The sequence below is a fragment of the Lycorma delicatula genome, chromosome 1 (assembly GCF_047948215.1).
Source record: "Lycorma delicatula isolate Av1 chromosome 1, ASM4794821v1, whole genome shotgun sequence".
Classification (NCBI taxonomy): domain Eukaryota; kingdom Metazoa; phylum Arthropoda; class Insecta; order Hemiptera; family Fulgoridae; genus Lycorma; species Lycorma delicatula.
Window position 1 is genome coordinate 187017123 of NC_134455.1, and position 25561 is coordinate 187042683.

A 25561-nucleotide genomic window follows, 5' to 3' on the forward strand; every position below is an offset into this window, starting at 1 on the left:
TTGTAAATTACAGCGGATTTTGCCTAAATTATGTTAAAACCTTTTTCTAAAGAGTTAATAACTTTTTTCTTATTTGAAGAAAGAGAATCTATGTAATTATATCTTACAACAAGAATTTCTAGATCAGATATACTAGTAAAAAGTACAAAATTATTATTTATTCTTTAAGTTAATTTTCTTGAATAAAATAAGTTATTATTTTTATTTCGTTTCACTAATAAGACTGTTACGTAAAAGTTTTATTTCTAAATTCTATGAAAATTATAATTTCTAAAATATTATATGGAATCGGTATTCTTTCACACCACATTTTTTTCCCCCTACATCCCTGGGTCGGACATCCACTAAAGTATACGCGGCCCAGGGACGTGTCCTTGTGACTCTAAGAGGGCCTTCCCACCCACCGACAGTACGTCCGACAATTCACGTGTTCTACAATAATTTCCATTGTGTTGCTTCAGATTTGTTTACTTGTTTATTACAGATTAATCGAGTAATTCATTCGCGTCAGTGGTAAAGGTTAACGGATTTATATTAATACCCGCCAAATTTTCATTGTGTTCATACCGCGTTTTTAGTCTTCGGTGTATACTGTACTGTGATTCTATTTTTTTATATTATCTACGTTACCTACAATTCTTCATTTTCATTCAGGTGAGTGAAGTACTTTTAAATAATAATTACGGTCTTTAAATATTATATATAATTAAAAATAATTACGCAAATATTAAATAATACTTTAATAATAATTATGGACTTTAAATATCATTTATAAGCAGATGTACGCATTTAATTACTATAAAATAAGATATTAATTTTTGTAAACTAGAAATAAAACTAATATTTGGTAGTTCTTAGAATTACAATTGAACCGTTTAAATATCTGCATAGTAAGGAAATTAATACCGGTTTGTATGCCTGTGGTGCATGAATTTGTACATTTTAACTTTCCAAATAATTTTTTTTTCTTTTTCCTGTTTAGCCTCCGGTAATTACCTTTCAGATAATACTTCAGAGGATGAATGAGGATATGTATGAGTGTAAATGAAGTGTAGTCTTGTACAGTCTCAGTTCGACCGTTCCTGAGATATGTGGTTAATTAAAACCCGACCACCAAAGAACACCGGTATCCATGACCTAGTATCCAAATAATAATTACGCACTTTAAATAATATTTATATGTATATGTGCATGAATAGTTTTTTCAAATAAGATATTTATTGCACACTGGGAATAAAATTAATATATTTTCAGTCATTTTAGAATTAAAATTAATAAGTTTAAATCTGTTTAGTAGTAAAATCAATATCGATTTGCATATCCGTGGTGTGAGTTTATGTATTACATTTTCCAAATAATAATTACGCACTTTAAGTAATACTTAAATGTATTCATACTAGATAAGTTTCAATAAAATAAGATTTTAATTGTAGAATTACGCACTTTATATTTTACTTGCCCGCTTTCACTTGTATATTATATGTTGTAATTATTCGTTGTAAATAAAAAAAAAGTAATAGGTTGTTTAAAATTGTAGTGTTTACATAATACCTTATTTATTGTTAAAATATTAATAACAAAAAATGGATTTGTTTTTTTTTATAGTGATAGTCCAAATTGTTAACACCTACATGTACAGCAACAATAACATCATCATCAACAAGGACAGCAGCATCATCATCAATACGGTGAACATTTTAAACGAACGCTTTTGTTACTAGTCTAGTAACAGTACACAACACTATTTTTTTGATTACATATTTTAAATAATATTTACAGACAATTTAATATGTTTAATTTCTATAAAATAAGATGTTTATTGTAAAATTACTCATTTTATATATTTTATTTTCTAGTTTAATTATGCATTAAATAATATTTATGTGTAAACGTGTCTGCTAACATTTATATAATAAGAAACCATTTATTGTTGGAAATAAAATTAATATTGGGTAATTTCTTTAAAATAAGATATGAGTTATTAAATTACGCACTTTAGATCATCACCATATACTTATTCACTTTCAGTTGAATATTGATTAATAATGACATATACATCTATCGATTAATAAAGCGTGGGAAATAAAATTAAATAATAGGTTGTTGAATTTAAAATTGAATTATTTAAATAATTTTCTTTATTGTTGAAATACTAATAACAAAAAATGGATTTGTTTTGTTTCAGTCTTTTCACCATTCACTGTTTCAAAAACATACTAGAACATCAATAAAGTGAGAATTTAAAGAGAGTGCTATTGTTACTTGTCTATACCTATATACGACTGTGCTATTATTTGTCACTGCAATCGTTTTGTTTACTATTTCAAATACATTATTAATAATTATGTAATCGTTTTTACATAGATTGAACGAAACATTATTATTACACCTACGACATCAACAACAAGTACAACAGCATGACAGTCAATAAGTGAGATTAGTATTTTTTATATATTATTTTAAAGTGATATTATAACTGTCGTTGTTAGTAATATATGCATAACCACTAAATAATATAATTTGGTAAAATGGTGTTTTTACAGTTGGAACAATCCTGAGCTGTAGTCGTTAAAAACAGCGCCAGTGACAAGGTATTATTTTCGATATTAGAGTCTAGGCAGTTAGCTTATAATATCCTGCCTGAAATGATTTATGATAAAAAACGCAGGATAATGTCGCGGTGGATGGTTGACGTTTGCATGGTTGAACGTTAATTCCATTCGTATTTATCGAGCTTTGGTTTATTTTGATCGTATAAGATTTTCCAAAGGCATTGGAGACGATCGACTGCAACTAATAGTAAAAAATAAAATCACAGTTGACCTACAGTATATTCTGAAACCTAAACTGAAACCTAAAAACACGGTATGAACCCAATGAAAATTTGGCAGGTATTTATATATATATATATATATATATATATATATATATATATATATATATCCATTAACCTTCATCATTGAAGCGAATAGATCATTTGATAACTTTGTAATAAACAAGTAAATAAGTCTGAAGCAACACAACGGAAATTAACGTAAAACACGTGAATTCATAGACTGTGGAATTGACCCAATATCATTTGATAAGTTTGAAATAAAAGAAGTTAATTAGTACACAAGTTTATTGCAATATCATGAAGCACATATACTGTACGCACAGGCTTAATCACTGATGCAAATGCATTATCATTAGGTGATATTGAAATAAACAACTTGATTAGTAAAAGAAAGGTTACTGCAATGTCAGCAAACAAGTGTATTGCCAATCACGCGATATGACGTATCTCCAATACGTGGCAATTTTTATTTTTATTTTTTGAATGACTTCAGCATTTTTTACCTGGAATCAAAGGTTAATTTTTTTATCTGGTGTCAAAATTTTAATTTTTACCTGTGTCAAGGTCAAGATCACACCAGTGGTCAAGGTTCAGGTTGTACCAGAATCGGCAAAATTATACTATTTGATATATTCAATATAGCATATATTATAATAGAATTGGTAAAATGGCAACACTTACAACCTTATTAAATATTTACATGATTATCTACTACTTACATGATTATGATACTAAATTACAACTTTTAAAAGAAATATATATAGTGTGCATTACATTGTTACGTAATTATACAATATATATTTCTACCTCTGAGTAGAGGCTGTACCTTATTGAATCACATTCTGAAAAAGGTAGCTTAATCTGTTATTATACACTACCGACACTGGTCTTTAGCTGTAAAGCATTTAAATTCTGAAGTATAAATGAAAGCACTATTTAAAGTCGCTTTCACCGAGAGTATTGATGGTTATTGTATAGCTAATCCCGACGATAAATACAATGAATTTGTCCCTTATAAGGTAGAATATCAGCTGCATTTCGGTGCTTTTGTAATCTGATGTGCAATATTATATTTTTGTATGAAGAATCCAACGGGAATATTCTTAGTAAACCTTGCGTGGGATACTTGTTATTTTCAAGAATGCCTGTCACGTTTTGGAATAACTTACTCTTCATATCAGGTCACTTACGTGTTTTTGATTTTTAATACATTAATTCACCCATACTTATGTATATATATCGTATGCACGTATAAATAAATATATATCATATATTGCACGTTAATCAATTAAAGGGAGACAATGGACTATTTGAGAAAAAAAGAATACGATAAACCCCATTTTATAAGATAATCCAAATCATGTGAAATTCATAAGTAGGAAGTACACATTTTATATATAAAAGGGTGGATCAATAATTACTCGTGTTAGGAATCAAAATGCATGATTTTCAGAAAAAGTTTTTTTATTTTTCAACATAACCTCCTTAGGAGATACATTTTCCCCAATAATCCTGCCCTTTTTTTAAACGCCCTACAAAATACGATTTGTCAAACTACCGAATCTTTTTCCCGCAAGCCACTTATTCATGTTGAGGAACAGAAAGAAGTCGCAGCGAGCCAGGTCGGGCGAGTACGGTGGATGCGGCAGTAATTCGTCTCGTAATTCATGTAACTTGGCCGCGACGATTCCGGATGAGTGAGCTGGTCACGATGAAACAGCACTTTTTTCTTTGCAAGTGGAGCCGTGTCTGTTTCAATTTCTCGTAGAATCGTTCCAGTAATTCATTGTAGTACTGCTCCGTGGTTGTGCTTTCTTTTTTCAGAAAGTCTTAGAGGAATATTCCCTTCGCAGCCTAAAAAATCGTAGCCATCACCTTTTCGGCCAATGGGACGATTTTGGCCTTCTTTGGAGCAGATTCGCCTGGAAAAAACAATCGTCTTGATTTACGTTTGGGGTATAGTAATGGATTCAGGTTTCATCAACGGTGATGAGTCGACGTAAAAACTACTGCGGATTTCGTTTTAAGGGATCGAAACACTGCTTCGAAGTTGATAGCTGTATCCGCTTGTTGTCCGAAGTGAGCAATCGCGACACCCATCGGGCCGACAACTTTCTCATTCTTAACATATCACGTAAAATGTTTATTGCCGTTCCGTACGACACACCTACAACCTATGCTACTTTGCGCACTTTCGTTCGGCGATCAGCATGAATTATATCATGGACCTTTTCAACGATTTCCTCAGTAACCACGTCTGCTGGGCGATCTGGGCGCTCCTCAAAAATAGATATATGGCTACGTTTAAATTCGTTTAAATCACAGTTGTCATAGATGGTAAAGAGTCCCTATAGACAGAATAAAACTTTTCTTTTATTTCTTTGCTCATTTTTCCATCCAAACATAAAAAGCGAATTACGGATCGATATTTTTTTTATGATTGTATCGAAAAACACCAAATACGTTAAATACAAATGGTTGTCAAATAAAAACTAACCTATGAATCAGTCTGAAATTTTGTGTGGCATCGTTTTAAATTTTGTTTAAAATTTAAACAAGTTTAAATTTTGTTTTAAATTTGTTTTTTTTAGTAGTATACTGCCTTAACTTACCTTGGCAAACACAGGTGTATTAGACAGATGGCGTTCCTTAGCAATGCCACTGTATTCACACACGAGTACTTATTGATCCACCCTCGTATATATATATATATATATTTGTGTGTGTGTGTGTGCGTGTGTGTGTGTGTGTGTGTGTGTGTGTAGATGAATTAAAAATCGAATGTCTATATTTCAATAACTGATGTAAGATATTAACATAAGAAAAAAGTACTTAAAAAAATATGACCATGTGAAAATATTACGATTGATCAATGTTAGCAGTGATGATACGATGTTGAAATTCTGCGTAAGATCAGCGGGGAATGGAGGTTAACTAAAGCAGGGGATCCATCACGAATCCATATAAAAACAAAAAAAAAACATGGAGTTAAATCAGATGATTGAGATGACCCCATATTAACATCACAACATCCAAACTTGGGCATCCAAAGTTTTTCTTTGGAGTGTCTCTTTTTCCTCTTTAGCCTCCGGGAATTACCGTTCAGGTATTCCTTCAGAGGATGAATGAGGATGATACGTATGAGTATAAATGAAGTGTAGTATTGTACAGTCTCAGTTCGACCATTCCTGAGATGTGTGGTTAATTTAAACCCAACCACCAAAGAACATCGGTAACCACGATCTAGTATTCAAATTCATACAAAAGTAACTGCCTTTATTAGACTGAACGCTGGAACTCTCGACTTTCAAATCAGCTGATTTGGGAAGACGCGTTCACCACTAGACCAACCCGGTGGGTTAAAGTTATAAGTCGAAGCTTCATAAAGTTCATAATGTTTTTTTTTTTTTTTATTTTAGCATTATGATGAATTTTTTTTTGTGTTTAAAATTTTAACCTTAATCTGCCACATTTTGGTCTGTTTTATTTTGAATTAGTTAAATTTCTGAAACTTGTATTTGTTTTCTATTGACTTTATTTAAATTAGTATTTTCAGATTTCAAACTAACTTACTTTGAAATTGATATAATTTAATTTAATTCTTGTTTGTAATTTTAAAATTTATTTACAGGAAATTTAACAAAACTTAATTTACTGCAAACCTAAAAAAGCGTTTTTTAATCCAATTTTTTAGGCTCTGCAACAATTTTATTGGAAATTATTAAAGATAGAATAAGTTTCGTTTTATCTTTGGAACAGAAATTAGGACGAAATAGATCACTAACTTTAAAAAAATCGTATATAAATTCTATAAGCTTCATTTGATGCAGTCTCCAGTAATGATAATAAAAGTGTTAGCAATCATCGTTGCTAACACTGATCTATTGTGACATTCTCAAATAGGTACGGGATATTCAAATTATCAAATAAGCTTCCTTTAAGAAGGTTTTTTTTTTCCCCAGACCGGTTATCCAATTAAGTATACTCGGTCTGGGAGAGTTTCCTTATACTCTAAGAGGGCCTTCCCACCCACCGGCTATAATTCCGGCACGGCAGGTCGGTCCCCCCGGTCGGATCTTTTTGTTACTTTAATTATTTGCCTTCCTCAAATCGCCAGGTACGAAGCCAGGTCCAGCAAAGCTGTCCCCAGCCCCACCCCAGGGACCGGGTCTCGGTCTTTTTTATCTTTTGTATGCCTGCGTCAAACCTCGCAGCCGGGGAGCCCGCCCCGGCTACGCCGTTACGGACCCCAACTACTAGGCCGGGTCTCGGTCTTAACTTTATTATTCCCCATAATTCCGATGTCATATGGCGTTGAAGTAACAAATTGCTAGTATCCTCTTCTTCTACCTTCCTCTTCTTTCTCCTTCATGACAGTATAGGTGAATTTTTCAAATTTCCCCCAATTTTCATCAGAAGATAGGAGGAATCGGGCAAGTTGCTCCGGCTCGACGTCCGATATTTCAGCTCGTAATCTCACATCATACCAGTTAACACATCTGAAGATGATGTGTTCAGGCGTATCCTCGTATTCACAATACATGCATTTGGGGCTATTTCTCAAGCCAAATCGGAAGAAATACGCCTGGAAATTTCCGTGGCCCGAGAACAATTGTGTGATATAGTATCCGGTTTCTCCGTGATTCCGATTCACCCATTGTCTTAAACTTGGAAAAAGGCGTTTGGTCCACAAGGCGCCCGATGTTGGTCCCACCTTTCCTGCCATTTATCCATTATCTGGTCCTTTGCTTGCAATTTCTCCATACCTTGGGAACGCAACCATATTTCTAGCACCCTAAGTTCAATGGGTGGATCAGAGGCAAGAACACATGCCGCTTCGTACGATATGGTACGGTATCCACTTGTTACTCCGATCAAAGCACGTCTATGAATTCCCTGAAGTCGCCTGACATTTCTAGCAATATACCAGCCTTATACCATAGCCTTATACCATATCGGCGCTGCATACAATAATATAGATGTGCAAGCAGAAGCTCTTCTTCTGGAGGCTCTAGGGGCAGTCTTGCCAGATAGTATTCCAGATAAAGCCTTTAACGACTTTTCTGCCGCACCACATCTGTCAGCTATATGCGGACTGAAGCTCAGGGATTTATCAAGGATGACTCCAAGGTACTTCGTTTGTGCAACTCGACGTATAGGATGATTGCCCACTTTCAATTCTAAGTTTCTAATGTGCCTTTTGCCTGTTAGAGAAATGTATTTACATGTGTCTACTGCTAGTTTCAGGCCTTGTTTGCCCAACCAGGCGTGAATCAGCTCCAGTACTCTATTGCCACTAGTCTCAACTTCGATCTCAGTTTTTGCTGCAATTAGTATAGCCAAGTCGTCAGCATATGCTATGATTTCAACTCCATCTGGTAAATTCAGCCTTAAAACATCGTCAAAGGCTATTAACCACAGCAAGAGGCCCAGGACAGACCCCTGCGGTACACCACCAAAAATTTGATGTCTCAAGCTTCCCTCCAAGATGTTAACAGTGCACCATCTGTTGTTCAGATAATCGCTAACTTGTCTCTGTAACCAATTACTAATGCCTCTTCTAGCCAGGGCATTCCTTATAGTATCCCATTTGACAGTACCAAAGGCATTTTGGATATCGAGCGTAGTTAATAGTGATATTCTTCGCGTTCTCCATCTTCCGCTACGCGTGGAGAGGACCCATTTATATATCCTGTCCAATGCCTGTAAAGTAGATCTGCCCTTTCTAAAACCGTACTGATTCCTGTGTAATCCATCATTACCTTCGAGCTCTTCCATAATTGGATTTGTTATTAATCTTTCTGCCACTTTTCCGATATTATTTATAAGGCTAAGTGGCCTGTATGTAATAGTCTGTGCGTCGACTGCCTTTTTTGGTAAGAAAACTACCTTGGATTCCTTCCATATGTCAGGAAACAGTTTATTTTGTACTCCATAGTTCACAATATCTGTGATTTCCCAGGGAACTCTATTCATGAGTCCTTTAAGGATTGCAAGGATTCCTTTAAGAAGGTTAATCGCTATCAGCGTCACTCCGTCAAGTTCGACAAATGATGGGGCCGTCCCTTTTCCATCTGTGAAGTAGCTCACACATCTATTTCTGATATGATCTGTATAATAATATAATTATAATTGTACATATAATTGTATAATATACAATTATGACCTATAAAAATAGATTACTTATTTATTCATATAAACCTGTTGAGATATTTTCACTTTTTAATTCGATCAAAAATGTATTCCATATAAGAAAAAAAATTAATAATCAAAAGTTAAATAAAAAGAATATATTTTGTAAATATATGATTAAAAATTAATTTAATTATTTAAATACAAAAGGATTCCATGTGATTCCCGTACTAATTATATTGATGGTAAAAAAGCTTATGAGTTTTTACATAGATGAGTGTAGAATAATTCGTCAACAATTATTGCATTTATTAATTCATTATTAATTATAACTTTTTTTTAATTAATTCAGTTTAAAATAGAACATTTTTGTAAACATTATTGATAACAAAAATTACTGATGTAATAATAAACATGATGATATTGAAAACTACTTCTTGGACGACGGCGGAATATTTGGCGCCAGACATCTCCCGCCGACGCCATACAATATCGAATGGATAACATTCTCTTTTTAATTCTTTTTTATTTTATCGGTAATCAGGCATCAGTCAACCCTACCCTAAATTTAATTCAATAAATTTACATAATCAAATCATTTATTAATGTAACATACACTTCTCTATAATACTATATTAACGAATCTTTCATTCTTATTTTTTTTTAATGAAACATTATTTTCTTTTCACAACCTCATTAACAATTATGTAAAGTAGTAAAAAATATAATTTTGTGATTGTATTATACTTTTTAAATCATTAAAAAAAAAAAAAATTTAAATTCGTGATGTAAAAATGTTATAAACTTTTTTATTTTACTCGTATCTCTTAACATAAAATCTGGTATTTATGTTAGATTTGTTTTTAAACATTCTCACGCCTTATTTTTATATGTATCTGTTAAGTATATTAAATTACATTTTATTATTATAACTTTAGTCTGGTGCTAGGCGTTTTATTAAGTTTTTTCTATATTATTTAGAAATTTTCATGTTTTACACACACACACAAATATATATATATATATATATTATATTTTATTTTATCATTATTATATTTTAATCATCAATGTAATATTCCGAAAGTAATATTTATTTTTTATTATTTTAATCTATGAGATTAAATGAAATAAAATCTTCCGTCAAAATTCGAACAATCAAATTTCCTCCTCATTAATCCGAGCTGTCAGTCCGCTGAACAAAGATGTGCGAAATACTAAAAATTGACGTATAAATACTTAAAAACAAAAAAAGAAGATTTTATTGCGTTCAAGGAAGAATGAAAAAATTGCCTCTATACGATTTAGACTTTGTGGCATACAGCTAATGACAGTATGAAATGAGTTTCTTTAGCAATTCTTTCACATTATCTCATGGCGCTATTGCTCTTTATTTCTATTACATAGTGGCTTAAACGAGATTATAATTGGTTTTATTTTTGAAAAATATGAAGAGTTTTAGATAACAATGTTTATGTCGTAAATTTTGTTTTAAATTTAGGAAAACATTTTATTAAAATTGTAAAAATTTTGCAACGTTGTAAAGGATTCACAACTCCATTCACATAGAGTTGTGAATGGTTTAGTCGTCTCAAATTAAGTGAAATAACATTGGACGATATTGAAATATTTGTACGGCTATCAACTTAATTAATGATGATTAAACAGTAAATTATGTTCTACTTATGAACGAAAATCATCGGTTGATTGTCCATGAAGAATAAGAAGTGGGAATTGGTAAGAATTTGTTTCATTTGATTTTTACACTAAAAAAATTGAACCCCGTGGGTTCAATTTTGTAATCAAAAACATTGAACAACCATCACATTTTGTATAAAGTTGTGCGATGGCTGCTGACTAAGGAACAAAAAGAAAAATATGCTGTTTTTGGTAAAAATATTTTGGTTCTTTCAACTGACAATAATACTGATAAAAAATGTAATAAAAGATAATGAAACGTGGGTAACTAACTTATGGCGTAGAATAAAATAAATTCAAGAACGGTCAATACTACTACGGTCAGGGTAATTCTACTTTAAGGAAGATTAGGCAAAATAACTTGTAAGTTAACAAATAACTTTTTAAGTTTGATTTTTTTACACCTAAAGAACGCTTTATTGTTATATTCCATCTACAATTTTTTTTAAAGTGTATATTTAAAAAAAAATATAAGCAGATTATATTTTACCGTTCCTGAAAGAATGGAGAATGCGTTATCCTAAGTCCAGTTGACCCATATTTCCTTCTTCATTGATTATTGATTACTGAAAACTAACTTTTGAAATTTTGCTTTTCTTGGAAGTATTATAAAGTTGTAAAAGTTTAATTTCAGAATTTCTTCGGTTCTTTAGTATACAATCTGATCCTAATGGATACTCTTTTACAAACTACCCCACCCGATAAAGATAAGGCATAAGAATTGCTTAATTTATCCGTAATGAAGGGATTACGTAATAAAGAGATTTAAATTATTCTTCGCCGTCTGTTAAACCACAATAATACCCGCATATCGATGAGTACAACTAGCCCTTTCCTTGTTAGTACCGACCTGACGAAAATCACACCGTGTTGGTAGATTACAGGTTGTCTTGTTGCTAATAGTATGTGTCTATAAGCCACAGGGCAAGATTCAGTATTCATCCAATGGCATTCCCATCGGTAATTTCCATCAATTAGCATGCTCATTCGAGGAAGGTGCGAATCAACAAACCCCGCTTTGCGATTACAGTACATTTTTTGAGGGTACTGTTTTTCCGGGGCTCAGTATAGATTATGGACACGGTCTAATTTACCTCTTTGGTAATCATTCGGCTCCAGATGATTCATAGCGCAAGGCAAACTTCTTCATCGATTAACAACCGATCATAGGAACTTGGTTAAGCGTAGGACTACCCGCAACGTGGCAGTGAAGTGAGACATGAGAGAACCTGGATAAAGCAGAGCTCATCAGAGTTTGGAAGTACAGCCTTACTTACAAATTACTACTACTTCGTATTTCCATGGTACCACTGCAAAGATATCATATCCATGTATCATCGCAAGACATGTCTTCATGAAGGGGTGCTTTATCTCTTGAAGGTTCCTCTTCTTTAAGTTTTCCATTCGCTTCTTGTTGATTTGACTTTCCATTTCTATCCTCCAGTAGAGCACGCAAACTCTTAAAACGTTTTTAATTTTTAAAATCAATCACATCGATTTCACATTAAGAAAACTTTCTTTTACCCCATTATCCTAGGATAACTTACACATCCTCATCTACTCGTAAGTAGATAGGCATATAACTTGGAACCACCACATCAACATAAAAAAAAAGGTATGAATTGTACAATCAGTGCAAAATTTTATGTTTACTCTGTTGAAAATCAAAATTGCAAGTGAAAGAAAAATAACGTCATAAGATCTGCATGAATGTATGTGATCCAAATATTTTGAGTAACTACTAGACGAACCTATAAAAAATCCAATCATTGTAATAAAATATTTCCACAATGATAATTCTTTTATATGCTCCACTCGTATTACATAAGATCCTGATGTTCTGTTTATAGAACATCACATATTCAAATTCGTATTATATAACACAACAAATTCCTTAGTAAATCATGTGGTCGTCAGAAAATTCCCAGCAGTTAGAAGATACGATGTAACTGGATCCCTTAATATATTTATCTTGTTTGATTTAAGCATTTTAGTTTATAAAATTAACGTCAATTATAAACATACCAGAATCAACATATTTATTTTTCACTCAGCTAAATTAAATTTGTCCACATATCAACGAAATTTTACTTCATATTTATGTCCTTCGAGAGTGAATTCGCTGGATTATCGTTTCTTCGAACAAGCATGCATTTGTTCATCGTACCTTAACATCTTATCTATTAATTTTATACTGTTATATTTAATTGTAGATTTACCATTAAATATGAAAAATAATTGGTATGTACGCGATTTCATTAATACAAAGCAGACGAATAAGAGTTTGATAGCTTATTCATAAAAATCAATTAATTTGTTTTATGTAAAACCAATATTCATTTGCCGACCTCCGTTTATGAATAGTAGCGTCTCGGCATTTCGTGCGGAGGTCCCGGGTTCGAATCCCGGTCAGGGCATGGTATTTTTCACACGCTACAAAATTCCATTTCCATATCCCAGGCACAAGCTTCATGCTTATGTGGTGATATTATAAAGTCAAAAAAAATAAAGGATAATGGCATGATCTCGTATTCTTTTCTAAAACATAAATACGAATAAACAATTCAATTAAAGTGATTTTCTTTAAATTTTATTAGTAAATCTGACAAAAATTTTAATTATGTCTGTTTAAAGTTTTTTTATTAATCATAATTAATAAAAAAAAATAAAAATTAACGAAAATTTATATTTAAATAAAATGTCATTAAATCCCTTTCAATTTATATTTTTATTTGCAATGTTTCATTACATATTTCCATAAAATATTATGTTATGTAGGCCCTTCCATCTATACAGGTTTCCATGTCCAACATCGACGTAGGACGTGAAAAGCTGTTAATTTGTAGAAACTTAATCTAGTCAGAATAAGATAACAAAAGTGAAATGAGCTTTAAGTTTTTTCTCAAAAAAATAAAAAAATAACAGAAATAGCTCTAATGAGCTTTTCAAAAAAACTAATAGTTTTTTCCTCTAAAGATATTTCTTCGCCTACAAATACGAGAAATAATAAAATATTATGCATATATTAAATGATTTTGTGTTAAACGGAATCCTAATTTTTAGATGTGGCAAGATGATAAAGTCCATAAACCTAAGAATTTTATTGTCTGAGCCTACAGAACATTTCTCAGCCTCCTTCCTCGAACGAAGCAACTAAACTAAAAGTCTTTCTCTAGAACAGACTGGCATTTTTTGTGGTTAGGAAAACTATGTACCACGCAAATATAATTTCTTTTGTTATTTTTCTTTCATTATTTTTTTCATAATTTCAAGTGTTTGTTCTTTCTCTCTTCCGATTATTTCACTTTGATGTGATTCTTTTCCTTCCTAAACGTTTTAAACTCAACTTGATTTTCCCTGGAAATTTCTCAGGAAATTTGGATTTCCCCAGTTTTTTGTCTCTATCCTTATTCCTTTTTTGTTATTTTCCCAGAAGGTTTTTAATATTTTAGCCAGAATGAGGTCGTAAAGCAGGAGAATAATCTCTCTTCTTGCCTTAATTCTATTTTAACTATTTTAAACAATATTTTTATAAATAATAGAATAAAATATAAATTAAAAAAGTAAATAAATTAAAGTATTTTCTATTATATACTAGTATTATATTTTTTTTTAACGCTTCCTCTTTATCTACGGATGATGATTGTTTGACAAGTGAAATGCGTTTTTTTTATTTCTTATTTTTTAAAATAATTACCGCATTTGTTATAACACATTTTGTGTAAATATTTTAGGCAAATGTTTAAGATTTCTAGGCTTATTTCATAATATCAGATGTGAAATTTGGTTTTTATATACCCCATTCTCATATTTTTTTGTCTAGCATTTGTAAATAAAATACAGAGCCTCTATTATTTATGTTTTCCTATCCTATGTTTAATAAATAATAATTATTTTATTATATTATCTTTTTTTTCAAATTGAATTTCTTTTCAAGTAATAAATCCAATTCCCCAATTAGTTTTTCTTTTAAATTATTTTGAGGTACAAATAAACATCATCAGAGAATTTTAATGTATTTAATTTATTTTTTAGATTGTTATTTCGCTCTCAGATTTATTATTCGAGTCTTTCATTAGTTATTTTATGTACAAGCAAAAAATTAATTTTTATTAATATTTAAAAATCAAGTTGAATGACCATACATACCTTTGTCTTATGCTTTTTGAATCAATACTTGTATTTCTTCGTTTTCTATTCTTATCTCAGTTTCTTTCTGATTCTTTTACAGATTTTAAATAACTTTTATTACTTTTACAGAAAATACTATGAGAGTCAGAAAAATAAACTTGATTCATTTTTTAATTCAATAAAATTTCATACTATCGGGGTAATAAAATTATTTCAAATTAATATGTAACGACAACACAATTTTAGCTGATCCACTTTATTGTTGTTTTTATTATAGTTATTATTTTTATAACTTCTTGTTAAATAAGTAAAATATAAAAATATAGTAATGGACCTACTTACTGAAGAGACTTAAAATTTATTAGTAAATGTGATAGCTACTATACTAAAACTTTACGACTACTGTAAAATATAATTGTAGAAATTTAAAGTTAACTCCAAATAGCAAGAGAGCATTCTATACTAGTTTTGCTTGATACACAGAAGGCTAATTTTAATTACAGTTAAAAGAAAACTATTCATATCTACTCTGAATAATCAAAATATATTAAAAAAAATAGAAATACTGGTTTTTAAATCCCTCCTCCTCCTCTTCCTGCAAAATCATTCTGCTTGGTATCCATGAGAAAGGAATGGGGGAACTCGCTCTTGCTATTTGGAGATTACTATAATTTTTATAAAATTAAAAATTAAAATTACAGTAACTAATTTGCTTTTTTTAGTCATAATTTATATAGAATGTCGTGTCGGATGCTTATTAAGAACACAATGTAAAAAATACTACCTAGACATAAAAGCTGTGTCCTCTGTATTAGGTTACAATCTTGGAGATCGATTACCAAAAACAGTCTAGTTTTTCTATGAAAATTAATAAATGATGAAAAAATTTAAAAAAAGTTTTTGGAGTATAAAATTAAATAATAAATCTTCATTAAGAATTATGTATTTTAATATAAATAATAAATTTTTAAGTTGAATTATATAATGTAATAGATTTTACTTTCTTCAAAGTAAGTTAATTTTGGTTAATTGATTGGTTAAAATATTTACTACTATTATTAACAACTGTGTGCATATTAAATTCCTGTATACAAAACTTCTAAAATGTGGATTATAATAGCTAAAATGACATGGCATTGTAAAATGACTAAACTACTTACAAAAAACAGTTAAATAGCAGTGCTGATTTACCAATGATAACATTTATAAACTGTAATACAGTATATACATATACTTGCAGGTGTGAAACCGACAGATTTAATTAATTGCGTCAGAAAAGCAGCAGCGTTATGTTGCTAAGAAGTCAGGTGAATTGACGTCAGAAAAAATTCGTAAGATAGAACGGCATGGTATTGCTTTATGGCAGGCCAAGTGGGATGAGGCAGTGGATGGGCGTTATACGCATGATCTCCTCCCAGAAGTTGTTGGTTTGCGGGGCGCCCCTTGGGTTCACCGTAACAAGTATGTGACGCAATTTCTTTCTGGTCATGGCGCCTTCCGAGACAGATTCCAGCGATTTGGCCTGGTGGATTCAGGTGTGTGTCCAGATTGTGGACAACTAGATATACCATGTAATTTACGAATGCGCCAAATACGAACTTTTGCGCACGGAGACTATTTGTCGGCTCGACATTAGAGCTCCATGAGAATTGAATTAACCGGGCCGAATGGGTAATCGTTGAAAATTTCATCGAGTACCTGGCAAGAGAACGGATTGCCGAGGGATTTAGGGTTTTGCCTGGTCTTTACTGGGTTTTGGTTTTGTTGTTCTTGTGTTATGAGGTTTGATGTTTTCGTAATGTTTTGTTTATTTAGTTTATTTTTATTTCTTGTTTTGTGTTATGTTATGGTTGGGTGTTGAAGTCAACTTCTAACCTATCGGGTAAGTAGTTGCGTTTTTAATTTAAATTCCTTCATGTCACTCAGTCTTGTTAAAGACACGACGTAGATGTGTTTAGTTTTAAAGAGTTCATTTCCTAGTAGTAAACCGATGGGAATATCACATGTGGAATTCGAATCGGTGGCATCCTGACTGAGGCAAGAACAAGGATTAGAGATGCCTTTTTGCCAAGGTACTGAAGATGACCCCCGATAAAGCCCACAAATGTACGGAGGACATGGCGTGGCGGCCGAAACTGCCACATGGAGGTTGTCTTCCCCTACGCGTTCAGTTGTATGGTTTGAGTAGCTGACTATAATAAATCAAAGCATTTTATACATATAAAAACTTTATACTATTTTATTAAAAATTATAATTGCATCAAAGAAATCTATTAGTAATTTGTTTTTTCTTTTTTTATATTTCTACGTAATCGTAAAAAAAATATTAGTCGAACATGAAAAAAGTTTTAAACAACATTTAGAGTTTTTTATTCAGTCTACTTAATTTAATAATTTTAACGCTTTTTAAATAAATTTGAAGGAGACATCGAATGTTTAATAAGAGATTCAACTCTTAAATGTTTAAAGCTTCGATTCAAACTCTTAAATTACAATGACGCATAATTTTCTATATATTTTTATATCTTTATCAATAATGTAGCGATAAAAATTATTTAAAATGTATAATCTTTTGAAACGAAAAACCAAGTAATATAAATTAAAAAATTCCTTTCGGCACGTCGGAAGACGGAAGTAGATTTCACCGGTGCCAAATAGGGGATGAAAAATATTTCCATCTTAAAGTTAAGAAAAACTTCAAATTTACTCAATACGACAATGATTGCATGTGAAAAAAGTTTCACATGTTTAGCGTATGACAAGCCCCATCTTCTCTTGTTCTCCAGCAACATTTTGGCATCCCTTGCCGTAAGGGTTGGTCATATCAAAAATTGTTTCAGACAAACGTTTTAGGTGATGTTTAGAGGACTAACAATCACTTTAAACCGATTCCATACTGTGCCTATTAAGGATTCTTTTTGTCTTCGAAACCCCATTTTTTCCAGCCCTAAGGCCAGTGGTTGGTGATATCAAAAAACTTTACTTAAATAAGTTTTAGGCTCTTACCCAAAGAATAGTAGGAACTTTAAAGGTATTTCATATTTTACTTAAGAAAGTTTAGCGATATTTTGGTTTTTTTCGAAAAAAACCCCTCCCATTTCCACCCTCATGGTCCGATTTTTCCCATTAACAAAGCTCGACGGAGACTTTGAGTCGTTATATTTTATGTATCAATTTGAAAGTGATTGGCCCAAAATTACGGCGGTTATCGTGTCCACAACAAAGTGAAATATACATACATACAAATGTATATAAAAACTTTTGAACTACCGGTGGTTTTAGGATCTGGGGGATGTGAAACGCGAAGATATGTTGAAATTTTCCTGAAGTCGAATCATGGTACCCATTACAATAGGAAGCTTTTTTATGAAATCTACCTAATAACCTAAATTCTTTTAATAATATAATTCATAATAATTTCAGTTACTCTACTGACCATCTTCTGTTTAAAAATGTTCAGTCAGTAGGTTTATAGTAAGTTATAATCGTAAAAACCTCGAATTAAATTGAATAAATTTGGATTGGTTTAACGTTTAAAAGTTTATAGATTTAAACATTTTTAATTGACAGTTTTTTATTTTTTATTTATTTACAATCATCAGTGGCAATATTTTCTTGGAACGTTTTATAAGTTATTTATTTATAAATTCTTATTTTTATGGTGCATATTTCTTTTATATTCTCCCACGTATATTTTTTTCGAATCAGACATTGTAGGACTACGTAGAGTAGTCAACTTCTGACTAGGTTTTTAGCTCTCCAATGCTTCTTCATTCATTCACCGCGCCGATCACTTTAGGTTCTTTTAGGATCACTTCTTTCTTCCGATCACTTTAGGTTAGCGCATTCTTTCTTCTCCTTCCGGATCTCTTTGCAACTAATATTTTTTTCCTAAGCACCCTTTTGTCTTTTTAATCTGTCTCGTTTATGTTTGCTACCCTTAGGTCCTCTTTAATTTTTTTAACTCTTTACGTTCGTCTTGTCATCATTACAATTGTCAAAAATTCTCTTCGTAAGCCTATTTGAATCCATTCTTGTCAGATGTTCGTAGAATGTCAAACCTTCGCTTACGTATTGCTTCTATCTAACTTACTTATATTGTTGATTTTAATAAACTCCTGTTAAATTCCTCATTCTTTCTTAATTTCCAACCATCATCAATTTTCATAGACCCAAAAATTTTCCTTAGTATCCGTCTTTCAAAATGTTCCATTTTATCGACTACTACTTGGTTCAGACCTACGCCTTCTACCGCGTGTGAAAATGCTGCTCGGATTATCGTTTTATAGTGCCTGATCTTGCCCATCCTCTCACTTATTATTTTTTTTTAATTTGTATTATTATTATTATATTAATATATTTATCTTTACTAATTTGATTATTTCTATTGAAAATAATGATGATTATTTGATAAACGAAATGCGCATCTGGCTTTAAATTTTTATGTTTTTTATTTTTATAGTGTTTTCTATTTACCATTATTCATAAAATAAATAATATATTTTTTCTTCTTGACTATGAGCGGAGATAGAGTTAAAAGAATATTGTTTCAAACAAAAATCGGTACAATTATCTGTTGTTTTACTATAAATCCATTTACTATCCAATTATCATTTTTAAATCATTTTAACAAAAAATATTTTTAATCACTCATTTAATTATAATTATTTGAAAATATAAGAAAAAACATCATAATTTTTTTTTTTAAATCATACGTAAACGCTCCAATTAAAAAAATTTAATCTACAGATAACAATAATGAATTAGTTAATTCACTGTGCAAGTTCGAAGTTTTTTCTAATTTCTTTTCTGTAGCTTATTTGAATAATTTTCATACCTATGGTATGAAAATTATTCAAATTTAATATTTTAATTGAATTTAATTTAAGCTTCAACTTTAATAAACTTATAATTAAAGAAGAATTAAATATAAATTACAGAAGAGGCAATTCACAGATTAAGATATTAAGATGTAGATATTGATATTGCCAAGCTATTAAACAATCCTTCGTTTGAATTGGCCGTCTCTATTTTTGCCAGCAAGGTTGAGCACTCCTCACTACACTCTTCAAATTAGACTAAATACCAATGTCAAAGTTATTCTGAATGGATAGACACGGAAGAACAACTGAATGGACCACTACGTCCATGTGAATTGACCCCTTGAGACTTCTTACTCTGGGGTATCAGAATCAATAGAGATCATTTGATTTGAAAGCAAATGATCAGAACAAAGTAGAGATAAAAATTTACTAGATAAAATTTGAAATTCAGAGTTAAACGCTGAACAAATAAGAAGTTTCCTTAATATTGTTCGGAGAAACAAACTTTTAACATATCTGTTACACATTACAATTAATTCAAGATAAACCTTCACCTCTATAAGGAAAAGAATTCATTAATCGAATATAAACATTATCGATTAAAAAAAATTCGACATTCCTTTTACGAAGATGTTTTGTTTATATATACCTTTTTACTATATTATTTTGAAGTTTTTGTATTCACTTATTTCATTATATATATAATATCCGGAATTTCGATTAATCAAAATACTTGTATTATAAAATAATTAACAACTTTAAAAAAAAAATAATGTAGTAATAGTAAAAAAAGGATCATTTGTTGAATAATTAACATTCAATTAGTTTACCAACCATTCATTTTCTTTATATTTAATATCATTTTTTTCTTAATTTTGGACTCTTTGGATTTAAGTTTTTGCCGAAAAATGACTGGGCTTTTAGAGATCTTTTTTTTTGTCTTCAGTCATTTGACTGGTTTGATGCAGCTCTCCAAGATTCTCTATCTAGTCCTAGTCGTTTCATTTCAGTAAACCCTCTACATCCTACATCCCTAACAATTTGTTTTACATATTCCAAACGTTTTTTTCCTTCTACCTGTCCTTCCAATATTAAAACGACTATTCCAGGATGCCTTAGTATGTGGCCTATAAGCCTGTCTCTTCTTTTAACTATATTTTTCCAAATGCTTCTTTCTTCATCTATTTGCCGCAATACCTCTTCATTTGTCACTTTATCCACCCATCTGATTTTTAACATTCTCCTATAGCACCACATTTCAAAAGCTTCTAACCTTTTCTTCTCAGATACTCTGATTGTCCAAGTTTCACTTCCATATAAAGCGACACTCCGAGCATATACTTTCAAAAATCTTTTCCTGACATTTAAATTAATTTTTGATGTAAACAAATTATATTTCTTACTGAAGGCACGTTTCGCTTGTGCTATTCGGCATTTTATATCGCTCCTGCTTCGTCCATCTTTAATAATTCTACTTCCCAAATAACAAAATTCTTCTACCTCCATAATCTTTTCTCCTCCTATTTTCACATTCAGTGGTCCATCTTTGTTATTTCTACTACATTTCATTACTTTTGTTTTGTTCTTGTTTATTTTCATGCGATAGGTCTTGCGTAGGACTTCATCTATGCCGTTCATTGTTTCTTCTAAATCCTTTTTACTCTCGGCTAGAATTACTATATCATCAGCAAATCGTAGCATCTTCATCTTTTCATCTTGTACTGTTACTCCTAATCTAAATTGTTCTTTAACATCATTAACTGCTAGTTCCATGTAAAGATTAAAAAGTAACGGAGATAGGGAACATCCTTGTCGGACTCCCTTTCTTATTACGGCTTCTTTCTTATGTTCTTCAATTATTACTGTTGCTGATTGGTTCCTGTACATGTTAGCAATTGTTCTTCTATCTCTGTATTTGAACCCTAATTTTTTTTAAATGCTGAACATTTTATTCCAGTCTACGTTATCGAATGCCTTTTCTAGGTCTATAAACGCCAAGTATGTTGGTTTCTTTTTCTTTAATCTTCCATCTACTATTAATCTGAGGCCTAAAATTGCTTCCCTTGTTCCTATACTTTTCTTGAAACCAAATTGGTCTTCTCCTAACACTTCTTCCACTCTCCTCTCAATTCTTCTAAGACCGTAATATAGAGATGGGTAGATATTTTCTGTCCAACAGCTGAAGAGTAATTACATGTAGTTAGAAATGATAAAAGTTTATCAACAAAAAAAAATAATCGAACTTATCCGCACGAGTAAGAGATTAATTTGTTGCGTTAAAATTGAAAAAAAAATAATGGATTAAAATATTGAAATCTTTCAATTAAATTATTTTTTATTTTGGCAGAGGTTGGATTTAAAGTAACATCGATTATTAAGATCATTATCAGTTAAAAGTTTAAAACTAAGCAGCATGAACTCCATCCAGCATTTTTATATCTTCTATGGAAATCGTTCCATTGATTGGAGGTTTTCCCGTTGGACTATACTTGAAATCTTTCAGGGTTTTGTTTTTCAGAACCACCAGGTTACATAACATTTGATTAATGAAAATATAATTTGATAAATGATAACTTCGTTTCAAAAAACGTGACCGATGAATTTGTAATCAAATCAATATTTGGGAATCTATGAAGATCTAAACAAATTAACTAAAACAATTTCATGTAAATGGGAGAGTGAAAGAAACTATGTTTAATTACATCCTTAACGAAATAGTAACTCATAATTTACTCTAATTTACGTAAATGTGTTTCACCGAAAGAAAAATTATTAAACGAAATTAGAAGACAATAAAGATACGATTTTAATGCTATAATCTATAGATCATACATAGTTCCTTCAAACTTCTGATAAAAAAAAATAAATAAGAATAATAAGTAATTTGTTCTGATTAGAATGGTCAAACACAGTATAACAACGCTGTTATAGATGTAAAAACTAAACTTTGTATATACGTATATATATATATATATATATATATATATATAAACTCAATTCAATTTAAATTTACGCGCGCGCGTGTGCGCGCACACACACACACACACATATATATATATATATATAAATTCAACTCGAATTAGAGAAAATTTCTTTCTCTAATTTTTCGGGACTTGTTCGAAAAAAATTAGTCTCCAACAATCAACTACTAATGCAATTATTCGAATGAAAATAGAAGTGTTTAATTATATCTAACTGCATATCTGAAAAACACTTTATGAAACATTTTGAAGAATTTATTCTATATATATATATAAAATAATTTATAATTACACAAGAAAGAATAATCCTGTCATTTTGGAAAATTTAACTAATTTAATAATGTAGATTTGATATATTTATTTCAAATAATTAAATTAAAAGTATTAATAATTTTGTGTGTATGAGGTACTAAAACCATAAAGGTTGTTGATGACGTAACATGAAATAAAAGTAATCGCTAAAAATGTCAGAAATTCTGAAAAAAATGAGTATTCAAGCTTACTAAAAAAAGCAAAGTGATTTTCCATTACATTCTTCACTAAATCAAACATATTCCTGCATATCAATATGCAAAATTCACCGAAATTAAAAATTTATAAATAAAATTATAATCAATTAAATAATTAACTTTATTTTATTTCTATTTTTATTTTTTTTCTGATGGGGGAATCCCAGTTACGGACAAAGTGTCGGGCTCGCAACAGGTTCCGGTAGTTGCTATTAAAGTGTTATTATTAAAATTAATTTTAATTATAAAATTATAAATCAACCCAAATTATAAATTTAACTAATCATGTTAGGATATTTTTTCTACTTTATTATTATTTTTAGTTAATTTGTTCTAAGTATTTTGAAACTGGGGTAAAAAAATATTATTTTTAAAATAGCCTATCATCATAATTTAATTCTAACAATAAAAATTCGTAAATATAGGAATATTTTATATTAATTACCAGTTTCTTGTATATACCAACCAACTTAGCTTATATATATATATATTCTTTCACGAGAAAGTGAATGTGGGTCAAAAACAGGTCATTCAGTTGCTGGGTTCACCTGGTTGAACCGGGAGCATTTCACTTCAATAACCCAGGCGGGAAAGATTTCTTCTTATAATTTGATCAGTTACTTTATACAAACGCGCGCGTGCGCGCGCACACACACACACACACGTATATACACACACACACACACACACACACACACACACACACATTTTACATTTTATAAATGCCTTATTCCATTACCGGTTTCCAAGTATATATATATATAGTATACTAATAATAAATAAAGTAAATAAATGTACTGACATTAACTAACGGATCTAAACATATGACCTTATTATTTAAATCTTTCGTAAATTCAGGCACAAAACACAATTAAAATTTTATATAAATATTTCCAGACATAAAAAAAATCAATAATAATGATTTATTTAAATTATGACTGAATAAGAATATTACCAATTACGATGGATGTATCCTCGCAAAGGACGGATAACACACACCTCCCTATAAGCACACATATACACTGACGGAAAATGTGAATAAAAAGAAGTTTAAAGAAATAATGAATATAGGGTGGGGAGAAGAGATCTGGACGGGACGGGACGGGACGAGAACTGGTTGTGTGAGTAAGGTTGCGCTACTCTGATACTCCATTCTGTGGCCACATGTCGTACGTGCACGAGTTATCCCCCCGATAAAATAACAAATCATCTATCAGGTTATAGTTATTACATAGTTATGTACTTCTTCGGATGTATTAATTAGTTTCATTGTTATTAAAATTATTCTTTTTTTAACAGGGAGATATTCATTAAAAACAAATAATAAATGTGAATATTAAAATAAATCCATTTTATACGAATTTAGCTCCGTAATAGAGTGGTAGTATCTCTGCTTTTCATCTGGAAGGTTCTGTATTCGAATCTCGATCAGGCTTGGTATTTTTCATTGACTACAAAATACATATTTCATAATTAAATGTAATTGGACGGTCACTTGAAATGCTAAAATAAATAAAACAGAATAATGTAAATACAAACCTGTTAAACACCTACTTATGTAAAAAAAGAAAAAGTCTGTTTCCTTTACAAATGAAAAAAACTTTTTTTGAGATTTTTTGAGATATTTTTACTATTCTAAATTTATATTATAATAGTTAATATACAAAAAACCGCTTACCAACAATTGAATTCGAAGCGTTCAAGCGCTTTCGGAATTAAATTCCACCTTCAGGAACTCTCATATTCGTCCTACCTATAATATTAAATAAAACTTCGCATTTAAAATTATAAAAAAATATTAATATTTGCTTAAAACATAAGTCGGTCGTCATATGTTTTAAAATTATGTCAACGTAACCGTCCTGCCAATTTGGTGGTCGCAACTGTTGTGTTCTTAACAAAATTATTACTGATTTATATTGTTAATAATCTAAATAATTAAAATTATTACTAAAAAGATATTTCTTAACTTTATATATTCACATTTATATACACGCAGTTCTTTATTCTATCGTGAAAAGATTCACTAAAATAAACTTTAAAAAAAATATTAAAGAAAAAAGAAAAGAAAATTTAAAAGAATTTTACAAAAAGAAAAATTATAACTTTTCATTAAAAGTTTTTTAATATTTCGATTTTTTGAAGTCGGTGAGAAATTAAAACTGGCTCCTGTTGAATTACTAATCCTCAATATTAGCGATGATTGATAGAAATCTATATTTAAAGGATTGATTGAAAAATTCTACTTTTTGATCGATTTTTTTTTTAAGTTGATTTTATTTCATTTTTATTTTTTTCTGTTTACTAAAAATATAGATAGCTCTAAAACTACGCCACTCTTATGAAAAAAATAGCCGTTAGTTCGAAACAAAAAAGCTCGAAATTTGTATCTTAAAGAAATTAAAATTAAAATGGTAGAATTAAAATTGAAAACATTCAGATAACAAATAAAGA

The 25561-nt window shown here is 30.5% G+C and overlaps 1 protein-coding gene across 1 annotated transcript in view; it reads right to left on the reverse strand.

Moving 5' to 3' along the window:
- Window positions 1-24221, reverse strand: part of LOC142326133 (uncharacterized) — a 96780-nt gene extending 72559 nt beyond the window's left edge. The window contains exon 1 of the mRNA XM_075368337.1: window positions 24063-24221. The gene's annotated coding sequence lies outside the window, so the exon portion shown is untranslated. The remainder of the gene's footprint in view (window positions 1-24062) is intronic.
- Window positions 24222-25561: the final 1340 nt, after the last annotated feature.